This window comes from Macaca mulatta, chromosome 18, assembly GCF_049350105.2.
Source record: "Macaca mulatta isolate MMU2019108-1 chromosome 18, T2T-MMU8v2.0, whole genome shotgun sequence".
NCBI classification, from domain to species: domain Eukaryota; kingdom Metazoa; phylum Chordata; class Mammalia; order Primates; family Cercopithecidae; genus Macaca; species Macaca mulatta.
In genome coordinates, this window is record NC_133423.1 from 74,905,147 (window position 1) to 74,921,576 (window position 16,430).

General features: G+C 43.2%; 1 protein-coding gene and 1 long non-coding RNA gene across 13 annotated transcripts in view; one reads left to right on the top strand and one right to left on the bottom strand.

Moving 5' to 3' along the window:
• The window catches only part of DLGAP1 (DLG associated protein 1), a 968,455-nt gene that overhangs the window by 190,996 nt on the left and 761,029 nt on the right, over window positions 1-16,430 (bottom strand). The window lies entirely within an intron of this gene.
• On the top strand, window positions 589-15,716 carry LOC144336420 (uncharacterized). Its single transcript, XR_013408212.1, has 3 exons — window positions 589-1,080; window positions 1,182-1,300; window positions 14,840-15,716. It is a non-coding gene; the product is annotated as an uncharacterized LOC144336420 (long non-coding RNA).

Here is a 16,430-nt window from a genome sequence, read left to right on the forward strand (position 1 = left end):
ATAAAAAATAAAAAAGGGTTAAGGAATTAGTTCATTTAATATTTCATGTAAGGAAGGAAAAATAGAAAATTTTGAATCTGTGTAATGGTGGTTTGTATTTTTCTCTGTATTTGCTTAAGTCAATGTTTTCTTTAGTTCACCTTAATCAAGAATGAGCTATCCTTAGGAGGGCTCTGAAAAATTGACTCATTATTTTAACATATCATCAAAACAATACCAAGGGAAACAAATTCCTGATCGCTGGTAAGCTACCTCTGGTCATGTAACTTAGCACAGGATCAAAGGTTAAGTGCCTCTTACCAGAGGAAAGAAGTAATCATTTCCATTATGTGTATTTTTTGGCATGTTTTTATTGTTAATACAAAATGAAATGGACTTTCCCCTCTACAAACCATTAATAGCTGTGTATGTGCAGCCAAAGCACATTATGAGTCAATTATAAAGTTCTCATGGTCTCCAGAGTTCAAATGTAATTTTATCATTTCAATTAGTAGTTTATCCTTTTACCAGGCATCAGAGTGTCTTGTGACAATGTACACAATGGCCTACCTTCACTCCCATTTTACAGCAGGATGGGGAGGCATAACCTCTTCAAGGTCGCTCAGTACCTCTTCCCATTTATTTACACTGGCAGTGGTTCAGATCTTGGGAAGTTAACCCGGTTTCTACAAGCGAGGGCCAAATGGTCAGGTCTGACTGAGATCTGCATATGGCAACTGTTTGCTAACTACTCGGTACTTTAAAGATTCAAAGCACTCTCCTGTTACTGAGTTCACATATACTCCTCGGGAGAGGGATATTATCTTAGAATTATCCTCCTGAAACAACCTCTGTTACTAACTTTTCTCCTTCTACATTAGGAAATCAAGAAGCTGTGTCCCTGGAAATTCAAACAACTTCTCTAGTGTTCCAGAATTAGCAAATGAGGTGGGCCTGATAGCAACACAGAGCTAGGACCTAGGTTAGTAATTCTGGACTTGGAGCTTCAAGGCTCTGCTCATGCGGATGAAAGCCATGCAGCACGACCATCATGAAGCTGGCACCCTGGATCACTGAAAGCTCTTTAACTCTTGGCTTAAGGTATTCTGGCTTTCTCAGTATAAAAGCCAATACATTTCTTTGCACTGCTAATGTCAAGGAACAAACGTGAGGCAAACTCTATTTTCTTTTTTCTTTTTCAGAGACAGAGTCTATGTCGCTCAGGCTGGAGTACAGTGGTGCCATCATAACTACTGCAGCCTCAAACTCCTGGGCTCAAGCGATCCTCCTGCCTCAGCCTCTTGAGTAGCTGGGACTTCAGGTGTGTACTACCATGTCCTGCTTATTTATTTATTTATTTTTTTGGGTAGAGATGAGGGTCTCCCTATGTTGCTCAGGCTGGGCTTGAACTCTTAGGTTCAAGTCATTCTTCCACCTCAGCCTGCCAGCCTCCCAAAGTTCTGGGATTACAGGCATGAACCACAGTGTCTGGCCGCAAACTGTATCTTCTAACATCTGATTTTCTCCTTCCATGTACACTAATCTGCATGTAGAAGAAATGCAAAATATTTAATTATACTGCATGGGCAGAAATATGTTAGAAAACCGATTTTAATATGAAGGCAATCACTGCAGAGATGTGTGCCAGTCAGATTAGCGGTACAGCTTCCTGCTGAAGATGATTAAAAAGAAAAGAGAAACTCACACATCCAGGGGTAATTGACTCAGTGCAATTTGGCATATAATTATACTCAGGACCATAAATCCTCTATGATTTCACAGCTGAAGTAAGACTACCCCAATACATTTAAAGTGGAAGTATTATTCTCTGCTGAAAATCGGTTTATTGAAAAGGACAAAAGGGAATCCATATTGGGCTAGGAAGCTGCTAGGTGAGCATTTAGTCTTAGCATCTCAGTGTTATGATCAGTGTCTGGTGTTGCACTGTCTGAATCAGTGGCTGATGTAAGCTGATGATGGCATTTAAAAAAAATTATAGTTTAAGTTCTGGGATACATGTGCAGAACGTGCAGGTTTGTTACATAGGTATCCATGTGCCATGGTAGTTTGCTGCACCCATCAATGCATTGTCTACATTAGGTATTTCTCCTAATGCTATCCCTCCCCTAGCCCCCATCCCTCAACAGGTGGGGTGTGTGATGTTCCCCTCCCTGTGTCCATGTGTTCTCATTGTTCAACTCCCTTTTATGAGTGAGAAAATGTGTTGTTTGGTTTTCTGTTCCTGTGTTAGTTTGCTGAGAATGATGGTGTCCAGCTTCATCTGTGTCCCTGCAGAGGACATAAACGCATCCTTTTTTATGGCTGCATAGTATTCCATGGTATATATGTGCCACATTTTCTTTATCCAGTCTATCATTGATGGGCATTTGGGTTGGTTCCAAGTCTTTGCTATTGTGAATAGTGCTGCAGGAAACATACATGTGCATGTATCTTTATAGTAGAATGATTTATGATCCTTTGTGTATATACCCAGAAATGGGATGGCTGGGTCAAATGGTATTTCTGGTTCTAGATCCTTGAGGAATCGCCACACTGTCTTCCAAAATGGTTGAACTAATTTACACTCCCACTAACAGTGTAAAAGTGTTTCTGTTTCTCCACATCCTCTCCAGCATGTGTTGTTTCCTGACTTTTTAATGATCACCATTCTAACTGGTGTGAGTTGGTATCTCACTGTGGTTTTGATTTGCATTCCTCTAATGACAAGTGATGATGAGCATTTTTTTTCATATGTTTGCTGGCTGCATAAATGTCTTCTTTTGAGAAGTGTCTGTTCATATCCTTCGCCCACTTTTTGATGAGGTTGTTTTTTTCTTGTAAATTTGCTTAAGTTCCTTGTAGATTCTGGATATTAGCCCTTTGTCAGATGGATAGATTGCAAACATTTTCTTCCATTCTGTAGGTTGTCTGCTCACTCTGATGACAGTTTCTTTTGCTGTGCAGAAGCTCTTTTAGTTTAAGTAGACTCCATTTGTCAATTTTGGCTTTTGTCCCTTTTTTTTTTTTTTTTTTTTTTTTAATTTGAGATGGAGTCTTGTTCTGTTGCCCAGGCTGGAGTGCAGTGGTACGATCTTGGTTCACTGCAAGCTCCACCTCCCGGGTTCATGCCATTCTTCTGCCTCAGCCTCCGGAGTAGCTGGGACTACAGGTGCCCACCATCATGCCTGGCTAATTTTTTTTGTATTTTTTTTACTAGAGATGGGGTTTCACTGTGTTAGCCAGGATGGTCTCGATCTCCTGACCTCATGATCCACCCATCTTGGCCTACCAAAGTGCTGGGATTACAGGCATGAGCCACCATGCCCGGCCTGCTTTTGGTAGTTTTAGTCATGAAGTCTTTGCCCATGCCTATGTCCTGAATGGTGCTGCCTAGGTTTTCTTCTAGAGTTTTTACGGTTTTAGGTCTTAAGTCTTTAATCCATCTTAAGTTAATTTTTGTATAAGGTGTAAGGAAGGGGTCCAGTTTCAGTTCTCTGCATATGGCTAGCCAGTTTTCCCAACACCATTTATTAAATAGGGAATCCTTTCCCCATTGCTTGTTTTTGTCAGGTTTGCCAAAGATCAGATGGTTGTACATGTGTGGCATTATTTCTGAGGCTTCTGTTGTGTTCCATTGGTTTATATATCTGTTTTGGTACAAGTACCATGCTGTTTTGGTTACTGTAGCCTTGTAGTATAGTTTGAAGTCAGGTAGCATGATGCCTCCAGCTTTGTTCTTTTTGCTTAGAATTGTCTTGGCTATATGGGCTCTGTTTTGGTTCCATATGAAATTTAAAATAGTTTTTTCTAATTCTGTGAAGAAAGTCAGCGGTAGCTTGATGGGGACAGCATTTAATCTATAAATTACTTAGGGCAGTATGACCATTTTCATGATATTGATTCTTCCTATCCATGAGTGTAGAATGTTTTTCCATTTGTTCGTATCCTTTCTTATTTCCTTGAGCAGTGGTTTGTAGTTCTCCTTCAAGAGGTCCTTCATGTCCCTTGTAAGTTGTATTCCTAGGTATTTTATTCTGTTTGTAGAAATTGCGAATGGGAGTTCACTCATGATTTGGCTCTCTGTTTGTCTGTTATTGGTGTACGGGAATGCTTGTGATTTTTGCACATTGGTTTTGTATCCTGAGTCTTTGCTGAAATTGCTTATCAGCTTAACGAGAGTTTGGGCTGAGACGATGGGGTTTTCTAAATATATAATCATGTTATCTGCAGACAGAGACAATTTGACTTCCCCTCTTCCTATTTGAATATGCTTTATTAAATAGCTCTTATTATTTTGAGATACATTTCATCAATACATAGTTTATTGAGAGTTTTTAGTGTGAAGGGATGTTGAATTTTACCAAAGGTCTTTTCTGCCTCTGTTGAGATAATCATGTGGTTTTTGTCATTGGTTCTATTTATGTGATGGATTACGTTTATTCATTTGCGTATGCTGAACCAGCCTTGCATCCCAGGGATGAAGCTGACTTGATCGTGGTGGATAAGCTTTTTGAAGTGATGCTTGATTCGGTTTGTCAGTATTTTATTGAGGATTTTCACATTGATGTTCACCAGGGATATTGGCCTGAAATTTTCTTTTTTTGTTGTGTCTCTGCCAGGTTTTTGGTACCAGGATGATGCTGGCCTCATAAAATGAGTTAGGGAGGAGTCCCTCTTTTTGTATTGTTTGGAATAGTTTCAGAAGAAATGGTACCAGCTCCTCTTTGTACCTCTGGTAGAATTTGGCTGTGAATCCATCTGGTCCTGTACTTTTTTTGGTTGGTAGGCTATTAATTACTGCCTCAATTTCAGAACTTGTTATTGGTCTATTCAGGGATTCGACTTCTTCCTGGTTTAGTCTTGGGAGGGTGTATGTGTCCAGGAATTTATCAGCTTCTTCTAGATTTTCTAGTTTATTTGCATAGATGTGTGTATAGCATTCTCTGACGGTAGTTTGTATTTCTGTGGGATCAGTGGTGACATCCCCTTTATCATGTTTTTATTGTGTCTATTTGATTCTTCTCTCTTTTCTTCTTTATTAGTCTGGCTAGTGGTCGATTTTGTTAATCTTTTCAAAAAAACCAGCTCCTGGATTCACTGATTTTTTTGAAGGTTTTTTTGTGTCTCTATCTCCTTCATCAGTTCTGCTCTGATCTTAGTTATTTCTTGTATTCTGCTAGCTTTTGCATTTGTTTGCTCTTGTTTCTCTAGTTCTTTTAATTGTGATGTTAGGGTGTCGATTTTACATCTTTCCCGCTTTCTCCTCTGGGTATTTAGTGCTATAAATTTCCCTGTAAACACTGCTTTAGCTGTGTCCCAGAGATTTTCGTACATTATGTCTTTGTTCTCACTGGCTTCAGATAACTTATTTATTTCTGCCTTAATTTCATTATTTACTCAATAGTCATTCAGGAGCAGGTTGTTCAGTTTCCATGCAGTTGTGTGGTTTTGAGTGACTTTCTTAATCCTGAGTTCTAATTTAATTCCACTGTGCTCTAAGAGACTGTTATGATTTCTGTTATTTTGCACTTGCTGAGGAGTGTTTTACTACCAATTATGTGGTCAAATTTAGAGTAAGTGCAATGTGGTGCTGAGAAGAATGTATATTCTTCTGTTCTGTTGATTTGGAGTGGAGAGTTCTGTAGATGTCTATTAGGTCCACTTGGTCCTAATAGACCAAGTCCTGAATTTCCTTGTTAATTTTCTGTCTTGTTGATCTGTCTAATACTGACAGAGAGGTGTTAAAGTCTCCCACTATTATTGTGTGGGAATCTAAGTCTCTTTGTAGGTCTCTAAGAACTTGCTTTATGAATCTGGGTGCTCCTGTATTGGATGCATATATATTTAGGATAGTTAGCTCTTCTTGTTGCATTGACCCCTTAACCATTATGTAATGCCCTTCTTGTCTTTTTTGATCTTTGTTGGTTTAAAGTCTGTTTTATCAGAGACTAGGATTGCAACCCCTGCTGTTTTCTTCTTTCCATTTGCTTGGTAAATATTCCTCCATCCCTTTATTTTTTATTTTTTTGAGACGGAGTTTCGCTCTTATTGCCCATGCTGGAGTGCAATGATGCGATCTTGGCTTACAGCAACCTCCGCCTCCCGGGTTCAAGCCATTCTCCTGCCTCAGCCTCCTGGAGTAGCTGGGATTACAGGCATGCGCCACCACGCCTGGCTAATTTTGTATTTTTAGTAGAGATGGGGTTTCTCTATGTTGGTCAGGCTGGTCTCGAACTCCGGACCTCAGGTGATCCGCCCGCCTCGGCCTCCCAAAGTGCTGGGATTATAGGTGTGAGCCACTGTGTCCAGCCTTATCCCTTTATTTTGAGCCTATGTGTGTCTTTGCACGTGAGATGGGTCTCCTGAATACAGCACATGGATGGGCCTTGACTCTTTATCCAATTTGCCACTCTGTGCCTTTTAATTGGGTCATTTAGCCCGTTTACATTTAAGGTTAATATTGTTATGTGTGAATTTGATCCTGTCATTATGATGCTAGCTGGTTATTTTGACCATTAGTTGATGCAGTTTCTTCATAGTGTCAATGGTCTTTACAATTGATAACTTTTTGCAGTGGCTGGTACCAGTTTTTCCTTTCCATCTTTAGTGCTTCCTTCAGGAGCCCTTGAAAGGCAAGCCTGGTAGTGACAAAAATCTCTTAGCATTTGCTTGTCTGTAAAGGATTTTATTTCTTCTTCGCTTATGAAGCTTAGTTTGGCTGGATATGAAATTCTGGGTTGAAAATTCCTTTAAGAATGTTGAATAATAGCCCCTCACTCTCTTCTGGCTTGTAGGGTTTCTGCAGAGAGATCTGCTTTTAGTCTGATGGGCTTCCCTTTGTGGGTAACCTGGCCTTTCTCTCTGGCTGCCTTAACATTTTTTCCTTCATTTCAACCTTGGTGAATCTGGTGATTATTTGTCTTGGGGTTGCTCTTCTTGAGGAGTATCTTTGTGGTGTTCTCTGTATTTCCTGAATTTGAATGTTGGCCTGTCTTGTTAGGTTGGGGAAGTTCTCCTGGGTAATACCCTGAAGAGTGTTTTCCAACTTGGTGCCATTCTCCTCATCACTTTCAGGTACACCAATCAAACATAGGTTTGGCCTTTTCACATAGTCCCATATTTCTTGGAGGCTTTGTTCATTCCTTTTCATCTTTTTTCTCTAATCTTGTCTTCACGCTTTATTTCATTAAGTTGATCTTCAGTCTCTGATATCCTTTCTTCTGCTTGATCAGTTCAGCTATTGACACTTGTGTGTGCTTCACGAAGTTCTCGTGCTGTGTTTCTCAGCTCCATCAGGTCATTTATGTTCTTCTCTAAACTGGTTATTCTAGTTATCGATTCCTCTAACCTTTTTTCAAGGTTCTCAGCTTCCTTGCATTGGGTTAGAACATGCTCCTTTAGCTCAGAGGAGTTTGTTATTACCCACCTTCTGAAGCCTACTTGTGTCAATTCATCAAACTCATTCTCCATCCAGTTTTGTTCCCTTGCTGGCAAGGTGTTGTGATCCTTTGGAGGAGAAGAGGCATTCTGGTTTTTGGAATTTTCAGCCTTTTTGCACTGGTTTTTCCTCATCTTCATGGATTTATCTACTTTTGGTCTTTGATGTTGGTGACCTTCGGATGGGGTTTTTGTGTGGACCTCCTTTTGGTTGATGTTGATGCTATTCCTTTCTGTTTGTTAGTTTTCCTTCTAACCTGCCCCTCTGCTGCAGATCTGCTGGAGTTTGCTGGAGGTCCGCTCCAGACCCTGTTTGCCTGGGTATCACCAGCGGAGGCTGCAGAACAGCAAAGATTGCTGTTCCTTCCTCTGGAAGCTTCATCCCAGAGTGGCATCTGCCAGATGACAGCCAGAGCTCTCCTGTATTGGTTTATGTCGACTCCTGCTGGGAGGTATCTCCCAGTTATGAGGCACAGGGGTCAGGGACCCACTTGAGAGGGCAGTGTGTCCCTTAGCAGAGCTCGAGTGTTGTGCTGGGAGATCCACTGCTCTCTTTAGAGCTGGCAAGCAGAAATGTTTAAGTCTGCTGAAGCTGTGCCCACAGCCGTCCCTTCCCCCAGGTGCTCTGTCCCAGGGAGATGGGAGTTTTATTTATAAGTCCCTGACTGGGGCTGCCGCCTTTCTTTCAGAGTTGATCTGCCCAGAGAGGAGGAAGCTAGAGAGGCAGTCTGGCTACAGTGGCTTTGCAGAGCTGCAGTTTGAACTTCCCCATGGCTTTGTTACACTGTGAAGGGAAAACTGCCTACTCAAGCCTCAGTAATGGTGGACCCCCTTGCCCTGACCAAGCGCAAGTGTCCCAGGTCGACTTCAGGCTACTGTGCTGGCATCGAGAATTTCAAGTCAGTGGATCTTAGCTTGCTGGGCTCTGTGGGGATGGGATCTGCTGAGCTGGACCACTTGGCTCCCTGGCGTCAGCCCCTTTTCCAGAGTAGTGAACGGTTCTGTCCCGCTGGTGTTCCAGGCACCACTGGGGTATGAAAAAAAACCTCGTGCAGCTAGCTTGGTGTCTGTCCAAATAGCTGCCCAGTTTTGTGCTTGAAACCCAGGGCCCTGGTGGTGTAGGCACCCAAGGGAATCTCCTGGTCTGCGGGTTGTGAAGACCATGGGAAAAGTGTAGTATCTGGGCTGGAATGCATTGTTCCTCAAAGCACAGTCCCTCAAAGCTTCCCTTGGCTAAGGGAGGAAGTTCCCCAACCCTTTGTACTTCCTGAGTGAGGCGACATCCCACTCAGCTTCAGCTTGCCCTCGGTGGGCTGCACCCACTGTCTAACCAGTCCCAATGAGATGAGCTGGGTACCTCAACTGGAAATGCAGAAATCACCTGCCTTCTGTGTTGATCTCACTGGGAGCTACATACTGGGGCTGTTCCTATTCAGCCATCTTGCCAGCCACCTGGCATTTTATTTTTATTATTTTTAAATTATTATTATTATTTTTTGAGACAGAGTCTTGCTCTGTTGCCTAGGCTGGTGTGCAGCAGTGCAATCTTGGCTCACTGCAAACTCTGCCTCCCAGGTTCACGCCATTCTCCTGCCTCAGCCTCCCAAGTAGTTGGGACTGCAGGCGCCCAACACCACGCCTGGCTAATGTTTTATACTTTTAGTAGAGATGGGGTTTCACTGTGTTAGCCAGGATGGTCTTGATCTCCTGACCTTGTGATCCACCCACCTTGGCCTCCCAAAGTGGCTCCCACAGGTGTGAGCCACCGCGCCTGGCTGACTTTGTTGCCTGGGCTGGAATGTGGTGGTGTGATCATAGCTTACTGCAGCCTTGATCTCCTGGGCTTAAGCAATCCTCCTGCCTCAACCTCCTTAGTAGACTACAGGAGTGCACACTGCCATGCCAGGCTAAGTTTTAAATTTTTTGTTGAGATGGGGTTGTGCTATGTTGCCCAGGCTCGTCTTGAATTCCTGGCCTCAAATGATCTTCCAGCCTCGTCATCCCAAAATGCTGGAACTATAGGTGTGATCCACAGCACCTGGCCTGATGATGGCTTTTTAAGTGTACTAATGATCTCATCAGAGGAGCCAAATGCCACATGACTCAAGAAGAAATAACCGACCAGTCCTGATCCAGGGTGAAGGCCTCCTTCAGTTATTCTTCATTCTGTGGTGTCTGTGTGTGGTGTTTCCGTTAAGGGTGAGAAGGGAAAGCAATGGCCGTGTGTTGGGGCCTCCAGAAGCAATCATGTCCCTCCCTACAAATCATTGAGAATCCTAGTTGCTGAAGAACGTTAAAATAATAATATGTGATTAGGAGAATGACAGTGCTGCAACATCAAAGAAAAAAGCCGGGCAAAGCAGAAGGATTTGACACATGCTTATGTGGTAAATTTGGTGCCAGCTAGTTGAACTGGGGAATCTGAGAGACTAGAAGTTGTTGAAGAATCTGTGGTTTCAGCTAAAGAAGCAGAGAAAATGGCCAAGGAGGCCATTTGGGTCTAAAGTAGAGAAGGGGTTGGTGCAGAGAAGCTCTGTAGGCTGAGTCCAGGAGACTGTTTGGACTTTGGGTGATGAAGAAGAGAGAAGATACCATCTGAAGTTGGGTTGGTATATTTTGGGTTCAGAGCAAAGAGGGACCGTTTCTCTAGGAGGAATTGAGATAATTCAGCTGAGATCTGGCAGATGGACATAGAGAAGGATAACACAAGATGACTTCAAGAGTCAAGAGTGAGGAGAGTCATAGGAGGGGCTCTGTGTATGTGAGAGACAGAGAGACATATGGAGTTCTTGAAGTGACTGTTTAAGATTTCAAATGTGTGCCCAGATGTCAGGGTAAAGTTCAGATGTATACATTTATGTTACTCTCTATGTATGAGTACCCTGAGACTACCTTTAATTTAATTATTTATTTACTTTTGAGACAGAGTCTCATTCTTGTCCCCCATGCTGGAGGGCAATGGCACAATCTCAGCTCACTGCAACCTCTGCCTCCCGGGTTCAAGCGATTCTCCTGCCTCAGCCTCCCAAGTAGCTGGGATTACAGGCGTCTGCCACCATGCCCGGCTAATTTTTGTATTTTTCGCAGAGATGAGGTTTTACCATGTTGGCTAGGTTGGTCTTGAACTCCTGACCTCAGTTGATCTGCCCACCTTGGCCTCCCAAAGTGCTGAGATTACAGGCATGAGCTGCTCCTGACCGCTACCTTGAATTCTAAAATAGCAGGTGTGCTTCATAGTGCTCGATTGGATATGCTTCACAGGAGTAAACATGTTTGGGAAATGTTATCAAAACCAGGAAGCATAAATTGCCACCTTCCTATGGGATGGCAATAGACAAGTTCCCAAGAGAGACAGCAACAGACCCCCTAGGGAAGAGCCTGGCAGGGGTATGGACTTCCTGCATGCACGCGTTCTGGGATCCTGGGCTTCTTCCTAGACCCTTCCCTGGCTTTGAGAGACAGGGGAGCGAGGCAGGCTATGGGATCCTATATGTATCATCTTAGAAGTAATCAAATACAACAAGGTAGCTGGCATCTTAGCAAATCACACAGTTGGAAGACTAAGTAAATCTCTGTGGGCAGCCAGAGGGCTCAGATCTGGAAGGAGACAGCTGCTGGATGAGGAATAAGTAACAACTGAAAAGTCAGAGCAGCCCAGGGGCAGGGCCCTTACCAGTGGGGATGAGGAGAATGACAGGCTCGCTCCTGCAGCCACTCAGGTACAGGCAGTTCATCCAGGAAGCAGTAAGGGACAGAGGGAGAAGAGAGAGGACAGGGATCCAAGTCCCAGAAAGGAGTATAAGATGAGAACTTTGTCTTAGAAATAGACATGAAAGTTTACTTGCTAGGACAAAGGCAAGCAAGGGTCTCTGGAGTGTTCTCCATTCTGTGAAGGCAGGATCAACCCAGAGCTGGTTAAGATGTGGAGCCTGATGGGGCCAACAGGTCATGAGGCCATTCAGGGAAAACAAGGGTTAGGAAGGAGGATGGGGACCCAGGCACATGATGGCACTAGAGGTCCCAAATTCCAAATTCCAAATTCCAGAATATTTGAAGTGGTGTCAAGACTTTGTCTTAGGATCACCGGAAATGGCTGGTCCTTGGGATGGAATGTGGTGCTGTCCTGACGGAAGATCTGAACTTCTTGCCAGCTGACAGCCTTTGATTCACGTGCTCTGAATTTTATCACATTTACTCCAAATGCTGTTGGGCAGTTGTCCATGCATAGGTTGGAGAAATTAATAGGAAGGGCAAGAAAACATGAGAAGTATCATAAAGAAACAGCATAAAGGACAAATAAATGAGACTGGTAGTGAACTAGACAGACACAGAAAATAGAGGACAGAAATTCCCAGAACTGCTTCAATCACAAGAGTGTAGTGACCCTGATCGCTGCTGCAGAAGGAGGAGTGTGAGGGGGATGTGTGTCCAGAGGAGAGCAAGTGGCTGTTGTTGACTTGTTTCTTTTTAGAAGACGGAGGGCTATTTGAAAGTTCACTAGATATGGACACATTCTCTGTGTTCTTCTTTGCTTTTCGTTCTTTTTTGTTACCTTTTTTTTAATTCTAGAAAAGAATTGCTTCTTATTTTCTTCCCGAAGATGCAACCAAATGCCCCATTTTCTGGAAACATTTTAGTTGCAGCTTCACGGACTCCCTTACGGCTGACATGCATTCTTTCCCCTGTGAACTCACCTCAGCAGCCGCCAGAGGGAGACTTCTCACACATGGTTTTAGCAAAGAGACTTTCCTTGGGGATTACTGCACCCTACATGATACAAATTCCTCCTCAAGTTCCCCTTCACAGGCAGGGCTTCTAATCTTGACAGTTCCCAGCGCAGCAGGCATGGCTGTATTGGGCAATTATACCATTGGGAACATTAGGGCTGCTTTGTAAGACCACAAGCACCCAAGAACAGATGCTTTAAAAAATGTAAAACAAGACGGCAGTGATAGCAGAAAGGACACAGCAGCTGAGTCACCTCACTGCATTTCTCCACATCCTAGCCCCTAGGAGGATGCTCTGTGGGGCCCACAGGAAGGGCTGAGTGCCACAGGCCAGGGACCCCAGAGGCTGGCAAGAATGGCTTTGCCTAGAGACCATGCTTCCTTTGGGGTGTTGCAGGGAGAGGTGGCAATTCTGTTTCCCACATTAAAGAAAAAATTGACCAGGTGCGGTGCCTCTCGCCTGTAATCCCAGCACTTTGGAGGCCGAGGCGGGCAGACTACGTGAGGTCAGGAGTTCGAGACCAGCCTGGACAACATGGTGAAACCTTGCTTCCATTAAAAATACAAAAATTAGCCAGTGTGGTGGTGGGTGCCTATAATCCCAGCTACTCGGGAGGCTGAGGCAGGAGAATCGCTTAAACCCTGAAGGCAGAGGTTGCAGTGAGCCGAGATTGCACCACTGCACTCCAGACACCAGCCTGGGTGACAGAGCAAGACTCCATCTAAAATAAAAAAAAGAAAAAGAAAAAATTAAATTTCATGACTTAGTGAGAAATGGTCATTCTGGGGGTCCATTGCTCGATTTTTAAAAAAATCTTCTTAAACAACTCTGAATAAAAATGTCTGAGAGAGCACAGTGACTCATGCCTCTCCACTTCCCAGCTTTCCAACTGAGCGGCCCACTGGGGTTCGAGGTATCTTGCCAAGAGGGAAGTATTTTTAATTTGGGCTTTATCTGCCACTCAGCTGAGGTCATAGAGACTGACAGGAATGCATGCAATTAGTAGAAGAAAGAACACCTTTAGGATTCAATACTATTAGCATTTAATGCCTTTTGGATATTTTGGGTAGCAGGCTTGTGTAAAGAGACAAAACATGAATACATGCAAAAGCAAATGAGAAAAGTCAGCAGTTATAACACTATATTTGGGGATTCCAGAATTGGGTAATAGAGGACAAAAGCGTGCATCTCTAAGGAGTTATTTCTGTAGTTCAGTTCACAAACTGCAGAGGAGAATAAGCTTAGCAGATAGAAATAAGACATTCAGTTTTTTATTAGAAGAGAAACATGCATAATTTGGTAGGGCTATTTAAATTTTTGAGCCAAACGAATTTCGTTGGCATGATGACTTCAGCGAACCATCTGCAAGGCTATCTGAAAGGAATCTAAAATAATTGAAGGGATTATTCCAGTTTATTTTGTGGAAAGAAATATTTTCAACTTTTCAGGCTACTTTTTTTTTTTTTTTTTCAGGAAACTTTGGGGGTTAAAATGCAGTTTTGCTTTGCTCTGTGTACCTCCTTGCCAACCAGTATTGTATGTGTACGGTGCAGTATTATAATCGCAATGAGTTATCTGTATTTATCTCTTAAAAATATGCTGGAAAATATGGAGCTAAACATATCATACTTGTTTAGTCACACTATAATTCTTCATAAGAGGCTACTCTGCCCAAACCACCAGACCCCAAGGAGCATTAAAATATTGTTTCCCCAAGGGTCCAGGACTTAAACACAATTCCAGACTCAAAATGTCATTTTAACTAGGGTTACCATATATCCCAGTATAATAATAATAATTATTATTTTTTTTTGAGACAGAGTCTTGCTCTGTTGCCCAGGCTGGAGTGCAGTGGCTCGATCTTGGCTCATTATAACCTCTGCCTCCTAGGTTCAAGTGATTCTCCTGCCTTAGCCTCCCTAGTAGTTGAAATCACAGGCCTGTGCCACCACGCCCGGCTAATTTTTCTATTTTTAGTAGGGATGAGGTTTCACCATGTTGACCAGGCTGGTCTCGAACTCCTGACCTCAGGTGATCATCCCTCCTTGGCCTCCCAAAGTGCTGGGATTACACGTGTGAGCCACCGCGCCCGGCCCCCAGTATAATTATTAATGGTACTTTTTTTTTTTTTTTTTTGAGATGGAATCTCATTCACTCTGTTGCCCAGGCTGGATTGCCCAGGCACAATCTTGGCTCACAGCAACCTCTGCCTTGGGGTTCAAGTGATTCTCCTGCCTCAGCTTCCCAAGTAACTGGGATTACAAGCACTCACCATCATGCCTGGCTAATTTTTTTGTATTTTTAGTAGAGACAAATTTTCACCACTTTGGCCAGGCTGGTCTTAAACTCCTGACCTCAAGTGATCCACCCACCTTGGCTTCCCAACGTGTTGGGATTACAGGCCTGAGCCACCATGCCTGGCAAATGGTGCATTTTTCACACTCAGTTTGGAAGATACAATAAATGGCCACCATGCATTTAATATGAGCCCTGGAGCTTGCAGAGTAAAGGACACATAAGGGCCATTGTGTCTCTACACTCAGGAACAGCATTGATATGCTTAATGAGAACAGGCTGACCCCTTCCCTTCAGTCTTCCTGCAAAGAGCAAGATCAACAGCTCCGGGGCAAAAATAAAAGGCCAAGGTGCTGGAAATAGGATATAAATTTTCTTACCCAAAGCTTTCTCACCAAAGCTTGTAGGTATGAGAACATAATGGGAGTCTGTAAGCATAAATGTTGATGTCGGAGATGGAGTTTATCAAAGACTCGCACGTGTGAGACTCTGAGTGACGTCAGCGATGTGTTAAGCAACATCGTGATCTGGATGCAGAGAGAAACTGAAGAGATGATGGAATGATTTGATACAGACCACAGAGCAGTGACTCCAGCCAGAAGGGTATGTTGACTTACTAGGAACAAGTAAGCAAGTAACTTCAGGAAAGCACACAGCACTAAAGCAATACATCCTGGTAGAAAAAAGTTTCCCCAGATGAGAACTTGACAAAGAGGTATTCAAAAGAATACCAACATCTACAAGATATCAGTGCCACTGAGTTTGGGAATGGGCAGAAAAGGAATTTTAATATGGAATTTAAGAGAAGAACTGAGTTCAGCAAGGGAGAACTGAATAACATCAAAGTATTACACATGTAATTGTGGGTTATATGGAGAATATAATGGAGAAATGGGTTGTTAAGGGCCTGATTAATTAGTAAACCAAGATCTAGTATTTGTTTGCTTATCTCTTACTTACCTACCTGAACCCACCTATCTGAATACAGTTTATGTCTTAATATTTCATGACTCTTGCAAGTTCTCTCATTGTACCTCTGCACTCTGAGAAAAGAAAGGGAGAAAGATGGTGGTCTGAAGATCTCCATCTTTGGAAGAGGACTTCCTCTCATGCTTTTGATGGAAGCAGAAGAAAATGGACCCTAGGCTGGGTGCAGTGGCTCACGCCTGTAATCCCAGCACTTTAGGAGGCCGAGGTGGGTGGATCACTGGAGGTCAAGAGTTCGAGATCGGCCTGGCCAACACGGTGAAAACCCATCTCTACTAAAAATACAAAAATATTAGCTGGATGTGGTGGTGTGTGCCTGTAGTCCCAGCTGCTCAGGAGGCTGAGACAAGAGAATTGCTTGAATCCGGGAGGTGGAGGTTGCAGTGAGCCGAGATTGCACCACTGCACTCCAGCCTGGGCGACAGAGTGAGTGAGACTCCATCTCAAAGGAAAAAAATAAAAAATAAAAAGTAAAATAGACCTTAGATTATCTTGTGCATGTCTTTTTCATTGCACTTAGAATACTACACTCTAATCATGGATATATTTGTCTGTTTTCCTGCATTGGTGATGCGTTTCTGGAAGGTAGAAATCAGTTTCTATGAAGGCAAGGATTATGTCTGCCTGATTGAAAGAGGCTCCTTGGAGCTCTTTGGTCTCATTAAACAGGCACAGGAATAAAGTCCTTCTAAAGAAAGGATGCTGGGGCCACTGGGTGACTTGGTGCTTAGGAGCAGAGGACTACCACAGAATTAACCTCTTCTTGGCCGGGTCTGCAATCTCTTTTGAAATTCAGAATGACATTTTTTCATCCATGAGAAAATGGCAAAAAACTGCATACAACTCATCCTTTGTAATTCCTTTTTTTTTTTTTTTTGAGACAGGGTTTCACTCTGTCACCCAGGCTGGAGTGTACTGGCGCAACCCTAGCTCACTGCAACCTCCACCTCCAGGGCTCAAGCAATCCTCCCACCTCAGTCTCCTGAATAGCTGGGACTACAGGT